Raw genomic sequence first — 23,437 nt, forward strand, 5'->3', positions numbered from 1 at the left:
GGAGGGTCAAAATCTACTATCTTGTTAGTTGTTTTCTATTTGTTCAATTTGTTCCTTTTTTCCTCTTTTTTCTGCTTTCTCTGGGTTTTATTGAGATTTTTTTATTATTCAATTTATCACCTCTATTAACATCATTTATACCTCTTTTTTAACTTTTTAAATAGTTATCCTAGGGTTTACAATACGTTTTTAAATAATCTGAGTTCAAATAATATAGCCACTTCACAAGGAGCATAGGACCTTATAACAGTATTTTACCAATTCCTCCTTCCCATCTTTGTGCCATTGTTGTCATACATTTCACTTTTGCATATGCTATAAACACACATTGTTGTAAATTTTATTTTTAAAAAATCACTTATTTTTAGAAAAATTAAATATTTAATGGCCGGGCGCGGTGGCTCACGCCTGTAATCCCAGCGCTTTGGGAGGCTGAGGCGGGCGGATCACAAGGTCAGGAGATCGAGACCACGGTGAAACCCCGTCTCTACTAAAAATACAAAAAATTAGCCGGGCGCGGTTGTGGGCGCCTGTAGTCCCAGCTACTCGGGAGGCTAAGGCAGGAGAATGGCGTGAACCCGGGAGGCGGAGCTTGCAGTGAGCCAAGATCGCGCCACTGCACTCCAGCCTGGGCGACAGAGCGAGACTCCGTCTCAAAAAAAAAAAAAAAAAAAGAAAGAAAAATTAAATATTTAAAAGATTTTATCTTCACTTATTTCATTTCTGACATTCTTTGATTCTTTTTGTAGATCCAATTTTCCAAATTATATCATCTTTTTTCTGCCTGAAGAATTTCCTTTAACATTTCTTGTAGAGTGGGTCTGCTGGCAATAAATTCCGTCAGTTTTTGTTTGTCTCAAAAAGTCTTTTTTTCTTCTTCATTTGTGAAGGACATTTTCACTGGAATTTTGGGTTGACAATTTCTTCTGTCAACACTTGAAAGAAGCCACCCCACTGTCTTCTTGATTGCATGGTCTTTTACTGAAAAGTCTGCTGTATTTCGTATCCTTTTCCTCCGTATATAGCGCTTCCTCCCCTACTCCTTCCCCAGCCCCCTTCCCGCACCCAGACACCTTGTCTTTAGTTTTAAGCAGTTCAAATGTGATATGCCTGGGTATCTGTTTGTTGTTTTGGTATTTATCTTGCTTGGTGTTCTCTAAAGTTCTTGGATCTGTGGTTTGGCATCTGTCACTAATTTTGGAAAACTCTCAGCAATTATTTCTTCTAATATTTCTGTCCCATTCTCATTCTCTCTCTTCCTCACAAGATTCCAATTATGTGAATGTTATACCATTTGACATTGGTACTCTTCTCTTGGATATTCTGTTCTGATTATTTCACTTTTTGCCTTCCGATATCTTTAAGTTCATTGACTTTTGCAGTCCACTAAAGGTATTCTTCATTTGTTACTGTATTTTTTGTTTCTAGCATTTGAATTTGATTTTTTTCTTTTATTTTCCATCTCCGTCCTAAAATTACTTATCTGATCTTGCATGTTATCTACTTTTTCCATTAGAGCTTCAAAAATATTAATCATAATTGTAAAAAAAATTCTCTAATAGTTCCAACATCTGTGTCGTACATGAGCCTGGTTCTGGTGATTGCTTTGTCTCTTGCCTTTTCTTGCCTTTTTGGTCTCGTAATGTATTTCAGATGGTCAGACATTTTGTATCAAAATGGTACTGAGGTAAATATTTTTTATACTTGAAGATGAGTATACCTTTTTTCTGATAGGCCTTTAGCATTGAGGTTTGTATTAATATAATCAGGAGGTGGGCTAGGTTTGAAGATTATTGTTTCTATGGTTATGCTCAGGGCCTCAAGAGTCTTCAAATTCCTGTACTGATAGCTTATTTTTACGGCATTAGGGTAATTTGCCACTAGGTTTTTCTCAATGTCTTCCCCTCACTTGGTTTTGGGTCTCCATATTTGACTTTTAAGTTTCTGTACTGCAACCCAGAGAGAATCTCTCTTTTGCAGTTCCCCAGGCCTTATTCCATTGTTATTTTTTATTTGATGCTTGTTAGCTTTGTAGTAGAGAGGTGGGAAATGGGGGTATTCTCTGATATTCTGATTAATTTGCAATATTATGCAGATACTGTGAACCTGGGTCTTGGGGTTGTGGCTTTCACAAGCATTCCTGATCCTCCTCCAAACACAATGCCAGGCCTACCAGGCATTCATTTTCTTTCCCAAGAAAGTAGAGTTTCTTTCTTTTTCCTCTTCTCCTTCCCCAATTACAGTGGGTTTCCACCAGTACTCTCACTTTCTGTTACCTTCTTCCTGCAGATTAAGACTTTTGTTCCTTAGGGAGATGGAGAGATATCTAGGCAGATTTTGGCAGTGGCTTTTGTTCTTCTACCCCAGTCAAGACACAGGAAAAACTTTCTCAGGATTCTCCCTGATCTTCCCTGTGAGTACCTGGCAGGAATCCTGGAGGAAAAGTCTGTAAGAGGGCGAGAAACCCCTATATCTGTGGTCCCCAACTTTGAGTAATTCATTACAAATTTCTGGTTTAATCTTCTTACTGGTTTATATGCCATTCAACAGTATCTGTCCCGGGTAAGCAAATGTTCAGGTCCTGTTTCTTTCTGCAGTGGTACCTGTCTCTCTCGTGATTTTGGGTTAATCATTTGCCCTAAAATCTCCATTTCTTCCTAGGTTCAGAAAAAGTCATTAATTTTCCATTTGTCCAGCTTTTTCTTGTTGTAAGGATGACAGCTCTGCATGCCACATATCTAGGCTGAAACCAGAAGTCTGTTTATTAGTTTTTCAAGTTTTTTCAGCCTTTACCCACAAGGATTGGATATTTGAAATACTGAAAGATTGCATCAAGCAAATTACAATGCATTAGGTAATAATTCACTGAATATTTTTGTTAATCAGTCATACATAGAAAGTTTGGGGCTGGGTGCAGTGGCTCATGCCTGTGAGACTGAGGTAGGAAGATCACTTGAGCCCAGGAACTCAAGACCAGCCTGGGCAATATAGTGAGACCTCATCTCTACTAAATTAAAAAAAAAAAAAAAAAAAACTAGCGAGTGTGGTGGCATGTACCTATAGTCCCAGCTACTTGGGAGGCTGCGGTGGTAGGGTCACTTGAGCCCAGGAGGTGGAGGCTGCAGTAAGCAGAGATCACACCACTGCACTCCAGCCTGGGAAACAGAGTGAGACCCTGTCTCAAAAAAAAAAAAAAAAAAAAAAAGGAAAAAGATAAAAGAAAGAAGAGTTTAGAAATCTATAGTATTAATATCCAATCAAGAATTGTGATCAATTTGAAATAACTAATAGTCTCACCTGAGTTGTTATAATTCAAAGACACAACTTGTTTTCGTTAACGTATATGTTCTTGTAACACATAAATGCTTGATGTCCATTTGGCCTTTTGAAGCAGAAAAAACCGCTCAAACTTACATCATCCCTTGACCTTGTGTCACTGGCCAGGCCAGGCCCTCCATACCAGCAAGGGCTTAATTACAGGACTCCTGTGGAAATGTCCTCTTCTACAGAAACCCAACTCTAATTAGGAATTTTTCAAGAACTGCCTGAATTATAGAAATTGAAGAAACATTACTATAAAACCAAATAGCATTGCCTGGCATGGTGGCTCATGCCTGTAATCCCAGTACTTCGGGACGCCAAGGCGGGTGGATCACCTGAGGTCAAGAGTTCGAGACCAGCCTGGCCAACATGGCAAAACCTCATCTCTACTAAAAACACAAAAATCAGCCAGGTGTGGTGGCACGTGCCTGTAGTCCCAGCTACTCGGGAGGCTGAGACAGAAGAATCGCTTGAGCCCAGGAGGCAAAGGTTGCAATGAGCCGAGATCATGCCACTTCACTGCAGCCTGGGCGACAGAGCAAGACTCTGTCTCAAAAAAAAAAAAAAAAAAAAACAAACACACACCAAATAGCATTGATTCAGAGAGATTAGTACACACCTCGGGCACAGTTTCTCTGGCTAAACTCATCAAAAAGAGGCCTGGAGATACCAGGGTATCACTGGTAATGTGGCTCTCTGAAAAAAGGCATTGTCACAGAAATACCTACCATTTTGCCTATAAAGATTAATGTGTATATTAAATTACAATGTTACTTACACTATAAAAAGTGTTCTTCCTTCTGTCTCCATATCTACTGCCACTTCCTCTCCCTAAATAATATATAATAATTCAATAAAACAATGAGACAAGCTTACAAAATAGCTGATGTGAGGTTTTTTAGTGCATATGCTTAATATTTTAAATGGGAAATTTGTCATAATTACCTCATCCCATCCTACAGGCATATATTACCACAGCAGTTCCAGCTTGTGCCTCAATACCTGATTTCCCTTCCCCCTGAGTTTGGTGACAGACATATTAGTTCTTCTTGACCCTGACCATACAGCTTTTCTCCTCCCTTCCAGATTGTATGTAGGTATTGAATATACTACACACCAGAATAGGCATTCAATCTGAAGAAGGATCTTCATGCTAGTGTTGGTCCTTGGATCCATTTTATGCCCTTTCTGCACATGTCACAGGGGAGAGGCGAGGAGTGACTCTCTTTCTCTCTCTCTCTCTCTCTCTCTCTCTCTCTCGTGGTGGCTATGTGTTCTCCATGGCTGAAGCTCCCACCAGACAGCCCTCCGACCAGGTCCCAACAGCCCTCACAATAGTTTCAGTTCTTGCTCGGCGACATCATTCCCAGGCTCTGGTAATACTACCTTCTCCCTGTGTCAGCCCTAGGGATGACAGTAGCTTTCTGCTGTTGCTCATCTTTAGCTTGCTTCAACACACTCTATTTGACTTCTCAGCTCTTCCAATGCCTTGGTAAACAGTTGTTTCCTACTGAACTACCTGCCTCTTTTTCTCTGACTGTGCTGGAAGGACTTCATCTGCCATAACAGACCTCCACTCTTTACCAGATTTTCCCACAATGGATAAAAATCACTACAGTATTACCGCCTTGTCTGTGTCTCTCTTCAGTGCCATCATAAACACTCAGCATAACACTGCCATTGAAAATAGACAATTGTCTTATTCATACCACTAGGGAGAATCACTCTGGCTCATTCATAGCCTACTTTATTAATGAATGCAATCTTTTCTTTCCCCCTAGTTCTCTCAGCAGCAAAAATGTATAGCAGTCAACAGAGTCCTAGACTAGAAAAAGATAGTCCATAGTAGGCTTGTTTTAAATGTGTATTTAAACACATTTAAATATACTTAACTGTATAAACACACACACACACACAAAGTCCACAGTTTAAGAAAAATAAATACCAAAGGACACAGTGTATGTATATGGGGATTACAATAACAACAAAGGTCAAAACACATTTATAAAATTAAAGCTTCCCTAAAGGCCATATATGACAAACCCACAACTAACATCTTACTGAATGGGGAAAAGCTGAAAGGCTTTCCTCTAAGAACTGGAACAAGACAAGGATGTCCACTTTCGCCATTCCTACTCAACATTGTACTGGAATTCCTGGCCAGAGTAATCAGGAAAGAGAAATAAATAAAAGGCATCCAAATTGGAAAAAAGGTCAAATTATCCCTCTTGGCAAATGACATAATCTTATATTTAGAAAAACCTAAAGACTCCACCAAAAAACTCTTAGATATAAACAAATTCAGTTTATTTGCAGGATACAAAATCAGCATTAAAAAGCAGTAGCATTTCTATATACCAATCATATATTGTAATATATACATTATACATGTATATGTATACATTATAATGAACTAGCGGAAAAAGAAATCAAGAAGGCAACCCCACTTACAATAGCCACAAACAAATAAACAAAACCTACAGCTAACTTTAACAGTGAAAAATTTTGCTTTCCCCAAAAATCAGTAACAGGATAGGGATGTCCTCTATGGCCCTACCACTTCTAATTCAACACTGTACTAGAGGTTCTAACCAATGCAATTAGGCAAGAAAAAGGGAATCAAAGTCATCTGGATTGCAAAGAAGGAAATAAAATTGTCTTTATTCACAGATGACATGATTGTCTATGTATGAAATATGCAAAATAAAAGCTACTAAAATGAACAAGTAAGTTTAGTGAGGCTACAGGATACAAAACTCATACATAAAAATTAATTGTATTTCTATATTTAGCAATGAACAACTGGAAATTGAAATTATGAAAATAATATCCAATGTAATACCATCAAAAATGTGAAATACTTAAGGATAAGTCCATTAAATATGTGTAAGACCTGTACATTGAAACTATAAAACATTTTTGAGATAAAGAAGTCCTAAGCAGAGAAATGCAATTTTATGGATCAGAAAATCCAATACAGTAATAATGTCCATTTTCCTCAAATTGACTAACAGATTCAACACAATTCCAATCAAAGTACCAGCAAGACATTCTGCAGGTAGAGACAACCTGACTCTAAAATGTATACGGAAAGGCAAAGGAACTAGAACAGCTAAAATAATTTTGAGAAAGAGTAAGGTTGGAGGATTCATACTACCCAATTTTAAGACCCTCTATAAAACTACAGTAAGAAAGATGGTGTGGTATTGGCAAAGAGCTAGATACACAGATCAGTAGAATAAAATAGAAAGTCCAGAAACAGATCCACACAAATATGGACAATTGATTTTTGACAATGTTGTGACAGTAATTCAGTGAAGAAAAGATTGTCAACAACAATCTTTTGGAACAAAAGAACATCAAACATATTGGAACAATTGAACATCCATACATAAAAAAAAAAACTCAACCTAAACCTCATACCTTCTACAAACATTAACTCAAATCATAGATCTAAATATAAAACGCAAAACCATAAAACATTTAGGAGAAAATCTCTACCTGGGATTATATAGTTTTAGACATGACACCAAAAGCATGATTAATAAAAGTTGATAAATTGGACTGCATCAAAATTTAAAAGTTTTGCTCCCCAAAAGATATGGTTAAGATACTAAAAAGAAAAAAAAAACCCAAAAGCTAGGAGAGAATATTTGCAAATTACACATCTAACAAAGTACTTCCATCAGAGTATATAAAGAACACTCGAAACTCTAAAGTAAGAAATACAACAGTACAATTTAAAGATGGGAAAAACACTCAGTCATTTCGCCAAAAAGGATATGTAAATGACAAATAAGCACATGAAAATATATTCAACATTAGGGAAATATAAATTAAAATCACAATGAGATACAACTATTAATCTATTAGAGTGGCTAAAATTAAAAATGCTAACAATACCGAGTTCTAAAGAGAATGTGGAGCACTAAACTCTTACATGTTGCTAGATGGAATGTACAGTTGCTCTAGAAAACAGTTTGGCAGGTTTCTTATAAAGTTAAACATATGCCTACCTTCTGACCCAGCAATCCCATTCCTAGGTATTTACCATAGAAAAATAAAAACGTACATTCATACAAAAACCTGTACAGTAATGTTTATAGCAGCCCTATTCATAATTATCAAAAACTCGAAACAAGCCTAGTGTTCTTCATCTGGCAAATAAACTGTGATACATTCATAAAATGGAATTCCGCAGAGCAAAAAAAAAAAATGACCTAATTATAGATACATGCAACAACAGGGGTGATCTCAAAGGCATTATGAAGAATGAAAAGGCTAGTTCCAAAATGTTACATACTGTGCAATTCCATTTATATGACATATTTGAAAAGACAAAATTATAGTGATAGAGACTAGATCAGTGGTTGCCCAAGTGATGTGGTAGTACAAGGGAGCTTTTAGAGCACTGGAACAAGTCTTCATCTTGGTTATGGTGGTGGTTACACATATCTATCTATTTATCTATATGTTAAAATTCATAAAACTGTATATCAAAGGTAAAAAGTCAATTTTACTTGTGATAATGTTAAAAATTAATAAATCTGACCAGGTGTTGTGGCTCATGCCTATAATCCCAACACATTGGGAGGTCAAAGTGGGAGGATCACTTGAGCCCAGGCATTCAAGACCAGCCTGGGCAACATAGTGAGATCCTATCTCTACAAAAAGTGTTTAAAAATTAGCCTGGCATGGTGGCATGCACCTGTAGTCCCAACTACTCAGGAGGCTGAGGCAGGAAGATCACTTGAACCCAGGAGTTTGAAGCTGCAGTGAGCTGTGATCATGCCACTGTACTCCAGCCTAGGTGACAGAGTGAGACCCCATCTCAAAAAAAATTAATGAGTTTAAAAAAGTAATGATTAAAAAATAAGAGTGTGGATGAAACTGAGGAAACCTTAAGGACACAAAAGCTATCAGCCAGTTAACACCACATATTACTCTGCAGGAAAAAGTTAATATAGCAGGCCTGATGTTGCTATCTCTAGGAGGGCCTGCGTGCATGACCTCATTTTCCAATAGGTCCTGGTTGTTTTATATGCCTGGAACACTGAATTCTGCTGTACCAGCCAGGCTAAATTGCTTTTGCAAATGTGATTTATGGTGAACACCTGCTTTCCTTCTGGAACTCAGAAATTTCAATAAGAACGCCTGATCAGCCCTCAATACAAAAAAGCCTGTGTCTTAAGCAAGCTTCCCTAAACAGAAACACTGCATATGTGCTGCTACATTTAATTGCTGGAGGAAAAAGTTTGTTCTATGCAGCCCTACCCTCAACCTCCTAAGGGATAACTTAGGAAGCTCACATTTAGACTCTTTCAGGCTCCACCCATTATGTCTTTTTCTCCTGCTGATCTTGCTGTGTATGTTTTCACTGTAATAAGTCATGGCTTTAATACAACTGTCTCTGGATCCTGTGAGTCTTTATGGTGTGGGTACTTGTTAGATGCCCAAAAGTTCCCAAATATAAGTGGCACTTTAAATCTGAATCTTTTCCTCAAATCCTTTCTCTGGCCCTGTACTGTCTACTCTTTGGCCTCCCCTAGAATCCCAAGCAGTGCCACATCCATCATAGGTATGAACATCTGCATCGAGTTCTCAAAACAGCCCTGTATGTCACACCCAAGTTCCAAGTGGAACTCAGGGCCTGATGTAAAAGCTACATTCAGGTTCAGCAGCAAATAACAAAAACCCATTCCTCTCTTACTTACAAGAAATACATAAGTATTCAGTCCAAGCCTGGCATGGCAGCTCTATGCTGTCAGAGACTCCAGCTTCTATTTTATTGTATTGCCAGAAGTGTTCTCCATTCCCAAGGTTACCTCTTGACCAAATACAGCTGCTGGAGCTCTAGCCATTACATCCACATTCCAGGAAGCAGAGAGAAGGCATGGTAGAAGAGGGGCATGCCTCTTTAAGAATACTTTCCATAAATCCCACATACTTCTCCTCCTACCTTTGGCCAGAACTTGATCACATAACCACATCCAGCTGCAAGAGAGGCCAGGAAATGTAGTTTTCTTGTTGCACAGCAATATGCTGAGCTAATTAGAACAGGGTTCTATTGGAACAATGAAAGGAATAATGGATATTGGGAGGTAACCGGAGTCTGCTACACCTCGTTCATTCTACACTCAACAAAAGTAATCTGAGAATCAATCCTCTTAATAACCCAAGACAATTTGAAGTAACTGTGCCTTTACCTAAAAGAAGTTTTAGGGATAGATATGGAGAAGTAAAAGGAGAAAATGTGTTGACTATGAACCTAAAGTTACACACTAGTTAGATGTTTCTCCATCTCTAGCTTCTCAATGAAAATATGTGATAGGAGCCTACAATACAATTTGAAAGACTACCTCTGGGACATTTACTATCTCAGTAACATGTTAAACAAGTTCAACAAAACATAGCCTTAACACTGTTCTTCCCCAAAGGTTGTAGTGTCTCTGAAGATATACAGAATCTTAATTTTTTGAAAATACCATGTGGTAAAGAGCATTAGCAAAATAGCAGAGCAGACAGCTCCAAACTCCCATCCCTCCACAGAAACACTGAAAAACAAGCAGAAGCTGTCAGAGCCAATTCTGTCAGAATTCTAGAAAAGATTCAAAGGTTTAGAGCAACCAAGTGAACGATGACTGAAGAACAAGGCAATTTTAAAATGGTAGGAAGGCTGTGTGGCATTTTGCTTGCCCTTGTCCCACCCCCTCACCAGCTCAGCAGTGGTCTTGAACACAGCAGCCCATATCCCCTGGTCCCTGGTTCCAGAGGGAGCAGAGCAGGCCTTGTTTGCAATTTCTTGTGTTTGTTCTAACCTGTCTGAAGACTACCCAAAGGAATGACTTGAGGTTCTCATCTCCATTTTGCCTAACTTGGAGCCCACTTGTAGCAGACAAGCAGCAAGCATTGCTTGAAAAATGTTGTAAGGTAGGCCAAAAAACAAACAAAAAACACTCTGCAGCTACCTGGGAGGAAAAGTACGGGCCATTCAAAGGAAAAAAACAATTGAAAGAAACTATCCCTGAGGAGGCTGAGACACTGGATATATGAGATGAAAACTTTAAATCAGCTGTCTTAAATATGCTTAAAGAATGAAAGGCAGTGGCTCATGCCTGTAATCCCAACACTTTGGTAGGCTGAGGCAGGAGGATTGCTTAAGGCCAGGAGTTCAAGACCAGCCTAGGCAACACAGTAAGCACTTGTCTCTATTAAAAAAAAAAAATTTAATTAGCCAAACATGGTGGTACGTGCCTGTAGTCCTATCTACTTGGGAAACTGAGGCAGAAGGATCACTTGAGCCCAGGAGTTCAAGGTTACAGTGAGCTGTGATTATACCACCGCACTCCAGCCTGGGTGACAGAGACCTTAAAAAAAAAAAAAAAAAAAAAAAAAAAAAAAACCTAAAGGAAATCAAGGACAAATAAATAAAGGAAGCCAGGAAAACAATGTATGAACAAAATAAGAATATCAACAAAGAGACAGAATTTATAAAAAAGAAGCATTAGAATTCTGAAGCCAAAAAGGAAAGTAACTTAAATGAAAAATTTACTACAGGGACCCAACAGCAAAGGAAACAATCAAGAAAAAAATAAAAAACCGGTCGGGCATGGTAGCTCACGCCTGTAATCCCAGCACTTTGGGAGACCAAGGTGGGCAGATCTCTTGAGGTCAGGAGTTTGAAACCAGCCTGGTCAACATGGCAAAACCCCATCTCTACTGAAAATACAAAAAAAAAAAAAATTAGCTGGGCATGGTGGTGGGTGCCTGTAATCCCAGCTACTCGGGAGGCTGAGGCAGGAGAATTGCTTGAACCCAGGAGGCAGAGGTCACGGTAAGCAGAGATGGCGCCACTGGACTCCAGCCTGGGCAACAGAGCAAGACAGCATCTCAAAACAAACAAAAAAGCAATGCATAGAACGGGAGAAAATTATTGCAAACTATCCATCCAACAAGAGATTAATAACCAGAATATATAAGGAGCTCAAACAACTTAACAGCAAAAAAAAAAAAAAAAAAAAAAAACCCTATTAAAAAAGAGCAAAAGATTTAAATAAACATTTCTCAAAAGAAGACACATAAATGGCCAACCAGTATATGAAAAAATGCACAACATCACTAATCATCAGAGGAATGCAAACCAAAACTATAATTTTATATCATCTCACCCCAGTTAAAATGGCTTTTATCAAGAAGACAGGCAACAACAGATGACGACAAGGATGTGGAGAAAGGGGAACCCTCACACACTGTTGGTGGGAATGTATATTGGTACAATCACTATGGAGAACAGTTTGGAGGTTCCTCAAAAACTAAAACTAGAACTATCACATAATCTAGCAATTCCACTTATTGGGTATATACCCAAAACAAAATAAATCAATATAATAAAGAAACATGTGCACTCCTGTGTTTGTTGCAGCATTGCTTACAATAGCCAAAATATGGAATCAACCTAAGTGCCCATCAATGGATGAGTGGATAAAGAAAATATGGTATATATACGCAATGGAATATTATTCAGCCATAAAAAAGAATGAAAACCTCTTTCTCACAGTAGGATGGATGGAACTGGAGGTCATTACGTTAAGTGAAATAAGCCAGGCACAGAAAGATAAATATCACATGCTCTCACTCATATGTGGGGGCTAGAAAAGTGGATTTTATGAAGATAGAGAGTAGACTATTTGTTACCAGAGGCCAGGAAGGGTAGGGAGGAGGGATGAAGAGAAAGTGATTAATGAGACATATAGTTTGATGGAAGAAACAAAACCTAGCGTTTGGTAGATCAGCAGGGTGACTACAGTTTACGATAATCTTTGTACATTTTGAAATAGCTAGAAGGGAATAATTCAAATGTTTCTAGCATATAGAAAAGACAAATATTTAAGGTGATGGGTATCTCAAATATACTGATTTGATCTTTACAAATTATATGAATTTATTAAATTATAACATACCTCAAAACTATGTACATCTATTATGCATCAATGTTTAAATTGTGTTAAAATAAAGTAACATGAAATAATTCGTTTATAAAAGAAATAATTTTTTTTTAAAAAAAAGGTAAACATAAAAATTTGGGTTTCAAACTCATTTTTCCTACATGATTAAAAAAGCAAATGCAAAAAAAATTATAAACATATGTTAATGAGTACACAATACATAAATATCTGGTCTTTGACAATGACAATATAATGGAAGGAGGCAGAGATTAATATTCAGAATATATAAAGAATTCCTACAACCCAATGACAAAAAATCTGATTAAAAAATGGGCAAAGAATTTGAATAGACATTTCTCCAAATAAAACATACAGATAGCCAAAAAGTACATGAAAGGGAAATACAAATAAGTCATTAGGGAAATACAAATCGAAGCCACACGAGATACCACTTCACACCTACTAGGGTGGCTATCTTTTTTTTAAAAAGGAAAATAATAAGTGTTGGAGAGGATGTGGACAAATTAGAATCTTTGTGCCTTGTGGTGGGAATACAAAATGGTACAGCTGCTGTGGAAAACAGTTTGGTGGTTCATCAAAAAGTCAAACATAGAATTACCATATGACCTAGCAATTCCACTCCTAGGTATACAGCCAAAAGGAATGAAAACAAATGGCCGGGTACAGTGGCTCATGCCTGTAATCCCAGCACTTTGGGAGGCCGAGGTGGGTGAATCATCTGAGGTCAGGAGCTCGAGACCAGCCTGACCAACATGATGAAACCCCATCTCTACTAAAAATACAAAATTAGCTGGGCATGGTGGCACATGCCTGTAATCTGAGCTACTTGGGAGGATGAGGCAGGATAATTGCCTGAACCTGGGAGGCAGAGGTTGCAGTGAGCCGAGATTGTGCCATTGCACTCTGGCCTGGGCAACAAGAGCAAAACTCAAAGGGAAGGGGAGGGGAGGGGAGGGGAGGTGAGGGAAGGGAAAGGGGAAGGGAAAGGGAAAGGGAAAGGGAAAGGGAAAGGAAAGGAAAGGAAAGGAAAGGAAAGGAAAATAGGGACTCTAACACATACCTCTATGTGAGTGTTCATAGCAGCATTATTCACAATAGTCAAAAGGTGCAAATAACCCGAGTGTCCACCAATTGTTGAATAGATAAATGTGGAGTGTGTGTGTGTGTGTGTGTACACACACACTGCAGTATTATTCAGCCATAGAACGGAATGAAGTTCATATATGCGCTATACAACATGGATGAACCTTGAAAACATTATGCTAAACGAAATAAGCCAGACACAAAGGACAAATATTATATGAAGCCACTTATATGAATGATTGAATGATCTAGAATAGGCAAATTCACAAAGTCAGAAGGTAGATTAGAGGCTATTAGGGGCTAGAAGGAGTGGGGGATGGGGAGTTACTACTTAACTGGAAGAGTTTCTGTTTGGGGCAATAAAAAATCTTTGGAAATAGTGGAGATGGCCATAAAACTTTGTGAATATCATAAATGTTATTAAATTATACAGTTAAAAATGGTTAAACTGGCAAATTTTATGTTATATATATTTTACCAAAAGAAAAAATAAACAAAAAACTACCATGTGACTTATCAGCCAAACACATACTTTTCTGCAAACACACATTATTTGTATACTCATTTATTCCTTAATCCTCCTTCCTTAAACAGTCTGCTGCAATTCAGGCAAATGTTTTCACACACAAAGGTTTCCTTCTCAGAAACTTCACTGTCAGTGTGAAGCTGAGGCATAAGAACTTGAAGGAGGAGGGGAGGGAAGAACTTGAAGGAAGGACCTCTAATGCTAGGTAGTGTTACAGCATCTTATTTTTTGATAGACAAAGTAGAATGCATTAAACAAACACTTCTGGAGCATCTACTAGGTGTCAGGCACCGTTCTAGGGTCTGGGGAGACAGCACAAACAAAAGATAGATATCTCTGTCTGCCCAGGGCTTACATTCTAATGTAGTTTGGAAAAGCTCACCAGAAGATTCTGATATGCCCATCACAACTAGCATAGAGTAGAGAGACATGAGAGCTGAACAGACCCAGCCCTATCCACCTCCCCACCTCTATGATAGTGAGGTCTAGAGATGAGAATGCTTTCAAGCAACTACTCTCACATACGAAGGCACTCTGAACAGCTCTTAACATTTTTTCCCCTAAAACACTGGTAGCCTTCTGTCATATCAATGGAATAACACCTGGAGTGTGACCTTTGGGCTGAAAGGAGCAGGCATTTTGCTCCTACTCATTCCTCATGCCTCATTCCTCACTGTTCTACCCTGGAGCTTGAGGGCGAAAGTCCTAGCTAACATAAAAAGGTCAACTTTGGGCCAGGCACAGTAGTCACACCCTAATCCCAGCACTTTGGGAGGCCGAGGTGGACAGATCACTTGAGGTCAGGAGTTTGAGACCAGTCTGGCCAACATCGTGAAACCCCGTCTCTACTAAAAATACAAAAATTAGCTGGGCGTGGTGGTGCATGCCTGTAATCCCAGCTACTCGGGACGCTGAGGTAGGAGAATCGCTTGAACCAGGGAGGCGGAGGTTGCAGTGAGCAGAGACTGTGCCACTACACTCCAGCCTGGGGGACAGAGCAAGACCGTCTCAAAAAGAAAAAAGAAGAAAAAGAAGGGTCAACTTTGCTTTGTTTGCTACTCTGGGCATAGATTTCCCTCAGAGACCTCCTGGGAAGTGGTAATGGGGCGGGATTCAGGTTCTGCTCTATCCTGGCCAAATACATCCTCAGCTATACTGAGTTCATCCTTTAATAGATCCCAATTTCCCAATTTCAAACATGTGACCCTAAACAAAGGAGGTACTTGACCTAGGTTTCAATTTCTTCACCTGGGAAAATGGGACCAATATTAGGATCTTCAAATATTTTTATTTTTGGAGACAGGGTCTCACTCTGTTGCCCAAACTGGAGTGCAGTGATGCAATCACAGCTCACTGCAGCCTTGACCTCCCAGGCCCAAGCAATCCTCCATCAGCCTCCCAAGTAGCTGAGACTACAGGGAAATGCCACCACGCCCAGCTAATTTTTATATTTTTAATAGAGACAGGGTTTTGCCATGTTGCCCAGGCTGGTCTTGAATTCCTGGGCTCAAGCAATCCTCCTGCCTCGGCCTCCCAAAGTGCTAGAATTACAGGCATGAGCCACCACACCCAGCCTGAGCTTCAAACATTTGATGTGAAGGTTAAATGGCTTAAAGTATACAAAGTACTTAACACAGTGACAGACTATTCTAACAGGTGCTCAATAAACAGTTACTATTTTTTTCTACTATTATTTTATTAGAAACAACATAGTGAATGTTTTTGAAGGGTGGAAACTTAAATATTCTCATTCATAATTGTCCAAACTTGGAAGCAACCAAGATGTCCTTCAGTGTCCTTTACATTTGTATGTAAACTGTGGTACACACAAATCACATGCAAATCCTATTACTTCTCTTTTCTGGATTATGTATAACAAAGTATTCATCAAATACTGCAACAGAGATTGGCTAGCTGCTTTCCAAACCTGTTCCTCTTCTTCCAACTAGACTACATTTCCCTGGCTCCCTTCCAGTTCGACGTGGCCTTGTAACCATATTCTGTCCAACAGAAGTGGGCAAAGTGATGCGGAACATTTCCAGGCTTAGCACATAAGTCTTCCCCATATGATCTTCATTTCCTTGCTTCATTCATCAACTGGAGGAGGAGGATTCCAAGGCCATATGGGATGGGAAAGCCACAAGATGGAAGGCATCTGGTCCCTGAATCACAACGTAGAGAGAGCCACCTGCCAGTCCCTTGCACTGGTCCATTACATGAGTGAAAAACAAATTTCTCCTATGTTAAGTCACTGAAATTTGGGTTTGTTTTGTTTTAACATCTAGTATTACTGTAATATAAATACCCATATTGATTAAAAGCCAGGTAGCATGCTTTAACTGAAAGAGAAAATTATCCTAACACATATTATCTTGTATGTTAAACAGAGGCAATTAAAAGAGTACATGAACTTAAGAATCAAACAAAAAGTAAAATGAAAAAGAAGTTACTGGCCAGGTGCAGCAGCTCATGCCCGTAATCTCAGCATTTTAGGAAGCCGAGGCAGGTGGATGGCTTGAGCGCAGGAGTTCGAAATCAGCCTGGGCAACATGGCAAAACCCTGTGTCTACAAAAAATACCAAAAAAATTAGCCAGGCATGGTGGTGAGCACCTATAGTCCCAGCTACTCAGGAGGCTGAGGTGGGAGGATCACTTGAGCCCAGGAGGTCCAGGCTACAGTGAGCTGAGATTACACCTCTGCACTCCAGCCTGCATGACACAGTGAGACCCTGTCTCAAAAAAAAGAAGAAGTTACTGATTCTCAAGTCACGTAAGCCTAACATCACCTGAGGTAAACTAATGTCAAACAATGTTACTCAGTGCTAGAAAGAGTTTAATGAGAGTAGCAGACAGGATGTATACAGCCTCACCTATACAATCTTCCAGGCAGGGAAGTTTATAGATTGCAAGCTAAGAGGGGGATTAACTTCTTTTCCATTCTTTCATCTTAATGACAATGTCAAAACATACAGAAAAGTTGAAAGAAGAGTATAAAGCATACCATTTCACTAGGCACCTAGATTTAACAGTTAACTAGTATGTTGCAATATTTGTTTTCTCTATATAGGTGCTATGTATATTTTTTGACTGAACTTTTTGAAAGCTGCATCTATTAGGATTCATATACTTCACCCCGAAAACTTCAGCTTGCATCTCCAAAGAATGAGTACATTCTCCTGCATAACCTGAATTATCACACCTACAAAAAATCATAGTAATTCTTTAAAATCATCTAATACCCAGTCTACATTCAAATATCCCTACCTATCCCCAAAACATCTTTTATAATTCATTTTCATGAACTAGGAGCCAATCAAGTTTCTCATACTATATTTAGCCTCTTTGATCTCCCTTAATCTAGAACAGTCACGCTGCCTTTTTATTTCCTTTGACGTTGACTTTTTGAAGAGTCTAGGGCAACTGTCTTACAGATCGTCCCATATATTGGATTTATCTGATTGTTTTCTCAGGGTGTTTTACAACTTGTTTCTCTATCGTCTGTATTTCCTGGAAACTGGAAGATGTGTCTAAGTCCTTGATTTGATTCAGATTAAACATATACAGGAAGGATACTACATAGGTAAAGTTGTATACTTCCTGTATACCATGATACTAGATAGTCCCACAATGAGTAAGGATACATTTGATGACTTGCTTATAAGATGGTGACTGCCAGACCTCTTCACTGGAAAGGTACCTTCTTTTCTTTGCAACAGGCAAGTAACCTGTGGAGTGATAGTACTGTGCAAGTACCATGTTCCCCAATAACCTTTCACCTAGGATTCTGGGATTCATTGAAAACCCTTGTCTAAATAAACTATCATTAGAAGTTGAAAAATTGTGATTTTTCTAATTACAGCATTCCACAAAGGTTAACTTTTTAATATTCTAAGAAATGCTTTTAGTAAATGTCATTTTTCTATTTTTTAAGATACATTTTACTTCCATTTATAACTTTCAAATAAGTAAAAGTATTATTTATATCCAGAGACTGCTTTACAAGGAACATTTTGACAATCCAAGGAAAATGCTATGTAACCACATAGTGCAATCTTGTATTTATAAAGCATTTTTTTGCTACATAAGTTATTTGCTTTATTTTTAAACAACGTTTAAATTGCAAAAGTAATGTGACAGTGTTAAAGAAAGTTCAGGTCATTTAGAAGAATATAAAGGAAAAGTACCATCTCCCCTCTCTCTCTCCCAACAACACATCCCGCTCACAAAAGATAAAGCTTGCATATCCTTCCAGAAAAGCACATATATCATATATAAATTATATACATCATGTTTATGTATATACAGTATATAGTTATTGAAATATCAAATAGGATAATACTGTACATGATGTTCTGTGCCTTGCTTTTTTCCACAACACTATGTGTGGACAGTGGCCTTAAAAGGACATCTTAAAACACCTCTTTTTATCAGCTGCATAGTATTCCTTTATGGGAATGTGCTATAGTTTAACCAGTCCCATCTGATGAGTACTACAACTTATTTCCACTGCAACAAATACTGCTGTCTATATATTGTAACATGCTAGCACAAGTATTTGATAGATTTCTGAAAGTCCAAGAATTGAAAATGCTGAATGAAAGGGTAGGTGTGGGCCAGGTACAGTGGCTCATGCCTGTAATCCCAACACTTCGGGAGGCTGAGGCGGGCAGATCACAAAGTCAGGAGATTGAGACCATCCTGGCTAACATGGTAAAACCCCATCTCTACTAAAAATACAAAAAGAAATTAGCTGGGCGTGGTGGCGGGTGCCTGTAGTCTCAGCTACTCAGGAGGCTGAGGCAGGAGAATGGCGTGAACCCAGGAGGCGGGGCTTGCAGTGAGCCAAGATCGCACCACTGCACTCCAGCCTGGGCGACAGAGTGAGACTCCATCTCAAACAATAATAATAACAACAACAACAACAACAACAATAATAATAAATAAAATAAAAACGGGTAGATGTGTTGTAAATTTTTTCTAGGTATTAACCAATAGCCCACCCCAAAATATACAGTTTTCCTCACTTCCACTAACTGTGTCCTAATGCATTTTAAAATTACAGCAAGTCACTACTAAACAAACTTCAAGTAGTAAAGCCTGCCAAAGAATCACAAAGCCTAAAATGAGAATGGGAACTAATATTTACCAAGTGCTTAAGTGTCAGACACTGCACTTAACCCTTTAGAATATCTCAATAACACAGCAATTCTGTGAGGTAACATAATCTCCAATTTTCCAAAAGAGGAAGCTAAGGCTCAGAGAGTTTATCCAATGCTATACAGTTTTATAAGTAACAGGGCCAGCATTTGAACCCAGGGTTGTCTGGTACCAAAGTGAGACTATGCAGAAACTTTTCCCAACTGGGGCCAAAGTGAGGGGCTCTTAAAAGGGGGAAGTCCTGATTAACCAGGAAGGAAATGGTTTCAAAATGTTTGCTTACAGGTTCAAATGTTAATTTCATGTTACCGCAAAGAGTCATCATTTTTCCCGTTCAGACTTTGCCTATGAGCCCACTCTCAGGCGTGTGCTTAGCAATCCAGCTCCACCACAGCAACAGTGAGCCCACAACCCATAGAACCTAGAGGGGCTGGCCAACATCTTTTTGGAAAGGTGATAGGGGTGGTGGTGGAGGAGGAGGAGGAGGAGGAGGAGGAGGAGGAGGAGGAAGCGAGAAGCAGGTGGTGGGTTAGCATGGCAGAGTCAGATTATTTTGGATCCATATCAGTTGTCACAAAAACATTATGGGGGAAGTGGAACTACCGTACATCTGAGAGAGAACCACAATGAACTGGCACGGTCTGTTTATACCACCTTTCCCTGCCCTAAACACTTTCTGTTTCTGCTGCACAGACATGTAGGGCCCGATAACTTTAGGATGGCACTTAATCACATAACAGAGACAGGCAGCTGGGAGCTCCCTGGCCTGACAAAACAGGTTAGACTGGTGGCAGGCAAGTGCCCTGCTGCCCTGCAGCTCCAGTGGTGGGGTCTGGGGGCTGCTTTCAACCTCCCTGGGGAGTTAGGTCTGTAGCTACCTTCCCTTGTAGCTGCCCTGGCCCGTCAGGGAGGAATGCTTACAAGTGTCCCTTGGTGGGTGGGGGAGTTCCTTTCTGTTTAAACGTTAAGCATTCACAGTGTGTCTTTTATTTTCCTTAGGTCCTCTGCACCCAAGCAAGCACTTATTATGGGATCTATTTGTGCACATCACTGCTAATGTAACATCAACTACTCTCTGAGGATAATGGAATAAAGGGAAGGAAAAAGAGGGAGGGGGAGAGGGAGGGGAGGGAGGGAAGGAGGCAGAGAGGGAGGCAGAGAGAGAGAGAGAGAGCGAGAGAGATCCTCCCCTTTCCCCATTTTATCTCCATCCCAGACACAGGGCTCAGAAAAGCTCCACGGGCACAATTAACAATTGAAGGGTCACGAAGAAAATTGATAACATAATGTGATTTAAATAGGGAGAAGTAGGCGCCAAATTGAGTGATTTGAGGAGCATGTTAAACTGCTATTACAGCCGGGCGTGGTGGCTCACACCTGTAATCCCAGCACTTTGGGAGGCTGAGGCGGGAGGATCACAAGGTCAGGAGTTCAAGACCAGCCTGGCCAAGATGGTGAAACCCCATCTCTACTAAAAATACAAAACTTAGCTGGGCATGGTGGCAGGCACCTGTAATCCCAGCTACTCGGGAGGCTGAGATGGAGAACTGCTTGAATCCGGGAGGCGGAGGTTGCAGTGAGCCGAGATTGCACTACTGCACTCCAGCCTGGGTGACAGAGTGAGACTCCGTCTCAAAAAAATAAAAATAAATAAAAAAATAAAACAATGCTATTACAAGATCAAAAAGTACAAAAGGTTATATGGTGACCTCTCCCTCCCACTCCTATTTCACAGTAGTTCCTCTCCCCCAAGGAAACCAATGTTACTTATCTACTGCATGTCCTTCCAGAGATATTTTATGACTATGCCAACAAACATATAAATATAGATATAAATTTATCGTAAATGTAAACGCTGTTCCTCTCAAAGTATCACTTAAACACAAAAAGGTGGCAGAAATTAGATTGTAAAACTTTTTCTCAAAATAAAGAGTTTTGAAATTCACAGTTGAACTCCTTCATTCATAAACATTTAAAAGTTAAATTGTTTGCCTCCAGAAATTAAGTTGGGTTCTCAGCACACAGTGGATACTTAAAAAATGTTTCCTTAGGTCTTTTTGTCGTTCCTTATTCAGAGCCAAGAGGACAATTACTCACTTCCTCTATCGATACAGAGAAATAAAATTTTATTTTTTACTATTAAAAAAGAGAAGTCTTGAAAAATTTTTACTGGATTCACTTGTGTTCAAAGATTTGCTTGATGGTAGCAATCATTTCACTGTGTTTATCAAAACATCATGTTGTACATCTTAAATGCGGACAATTTTTTAAAAGATTTGCAAACTGAATTTTAAAATCAGTTTAAAATCCCCATCCCGATAGTCTTCAGTATATTATGAATAATTAGCTAAGCACATGACATTAGAATTCAGATTAGGGGCACCTTGAAGCAGAAGAGCAAACATACCTGAGAGAATGAAGAAATGTTTTCTCACAATTACAGACAATCCTTAAAATATTAATATTTGGCATAACCTGAGACATCACATATTGACAAACTAAATTTCTTTATACATTTAAAGAAACACTAATACTCAGAGATATAGAACAAAATTGCACAGGAATGCTGAGATGATATTGCCTTTTCTGAACAGTCATCAGTTACACCAGATTTGTAACTTGATTGTTCACAAAATAAAACAGTACACTGTAGCACAACCAAATGGCTGAAAGATGGAGGTGAGTTTCAAAAGTACGTATCAGCAAAGGAAAATTCCACCGTTGTCTTTAAGCCTTAAGATAAAGGTGATTGAACTCCTCAGAACACTGAGTACTCTCCACAAAATATATTTTTAAATCCCCATTTATTTTCCATCCCTTGAGCATGTATTTATGAATCTGTCAAATCTACCTCCTATTTCACATTGTCCTTTAAGAAACTGGGTCTAGGGCCTATTAAATAAAAATATTTTCATGGTTACCTATATAGAGGCAATTTTCATTTGCATCATGGCTTGGAGTCAATCACCTGCAATGACCACGTGCTTCAATTCCCCGTCTGTCTTCTCAGGAAACCTCCCAGCTTACCTGCAGGCCTGGCATCAGTCATTTATCACCAACTGACACAAACTACAGAGCTCAACAACGGTCAGGGATGGAGGCCAAAGTCTGTGTTGAGACCTATAATTTGCAATCACCAAACTCAGTTTTAGACCTGGTCCTGTTTCAAGATCTGTGTAGGTCACTACTTCTTCAAAACTGGAGGGCTCTTAACAGCGCTTGCCCCTTACACAGTTTGGTTACGAGGGCCTGGTGGCCATGAGCCCCGGCTGTCAACAACTAATCAAGAAACATGAAAAGCAAGGCCCAGAACCAAGGGTAATTTTCACATTAAAGGTTAAGGTTTTTGCTTTCCATTCTCTATCAGGGCACCTGGATGGAAACTGAATGAAGAAATCCCTCAGTATAAGTGATAAAATACAATCTTCCCCGTTGGGAACAGTCATAAAGTGGCTCGTCTATTTCGTGTGAGGATGCCAACGTGGGCTTTAACACCACTGAATTACATTCAAAAAGAGAATACCTGACTCCACTTTGGAGTCATGGGCAGGGCGAGGGGGGAGGCAGGGGGCACAGCAGAGGAAGAGGGATGACTCAGATTATGGCTGACATCCATGTAATAAAGGGAGATTTGTACTGACTGCTGTGCATGTAACACACTGTGTACCATTAAATCTAGAAAAGGAGGGTAGCATCAGCCCACCCCTAACAACAAAAGATGGCTGACTCCAGAATTAAAACCACGGCTTTTCCTCTTCATACATTCAGAAATGTACCTCGAAGTCACTCCATGTTACCGTCTTAGGAATACAAAAGCTCCTCTTCGTTTGAGAAAGCAAGTAACTGGATATAACTTCCCACTTGGGACATAAGAGCAGGAGGCGTGCCTGTCTCCCCGTCTAGGCCTGACATGGTGGTGCCACCCACTCTGGGTCCTGGACCACTGCTCACCTTTCAGCACACTTCATGCTCTGACTTTATCATTAAGAGACCTGGGGACGTGGACCTCAGGAGTGGGTACCCACCCGGGCTGACCATGGATGTGGCGTCCGAGAGGCCCCACTAACCCATACGCAAGTAAAGACACTTTCAGACTTCGTCCCCACTCCCTACTGTGGCCTGTCCCCTGAGGTGATGCGGTCACCTGGGAAGCCATCCACCTCCAGCCACCACACAGGCACACACACCCTATCGAGCTCGACTGGAGCGGAAGGTGCTGGGTAAGAGGGTTGCAACAGAGACCGAACGGGGCAGACGGAACTGGACCACCTCTGTCCCTTTCGTTTTCCTGGGTTCCCAATGCAGAAACGTGGAAATGTGGTGGAACTGTTTTTAACGGTAGCAGAGAGCCAGAAAATGCAGACAGTTGACCTTGGGAACCAAC

The 23,437-nt window shown here is 39.7% G+C and overlaps 1 protein-coding gene across 3 annotated transcripts in view; it reads right to left on the reverse strand.

Annotated features, from left to right (window-relative positions):
- The window catches only part of SLC9A7 (solute carrier family 9 member A7), a 144,760-nt gene that overhangs the window by 120,712 nt on the left and 611 nt on the right, over positions 1 to 23,437 (reverse strand). The window lies entirely within an intron of this gene.

Source organism: Macaca fascicularis, chromosome X (genome assembly GCF_037993035.2).
Source record: "Macaca fascicularis isolate 582-1 chromosome X, T2T-MFA8v1.1".
NCBI lineage: Eukaryota > Metazoa > Chordata > Mammalia > Primates > Cercopithecidae > Macaca > Macaca fascicularis.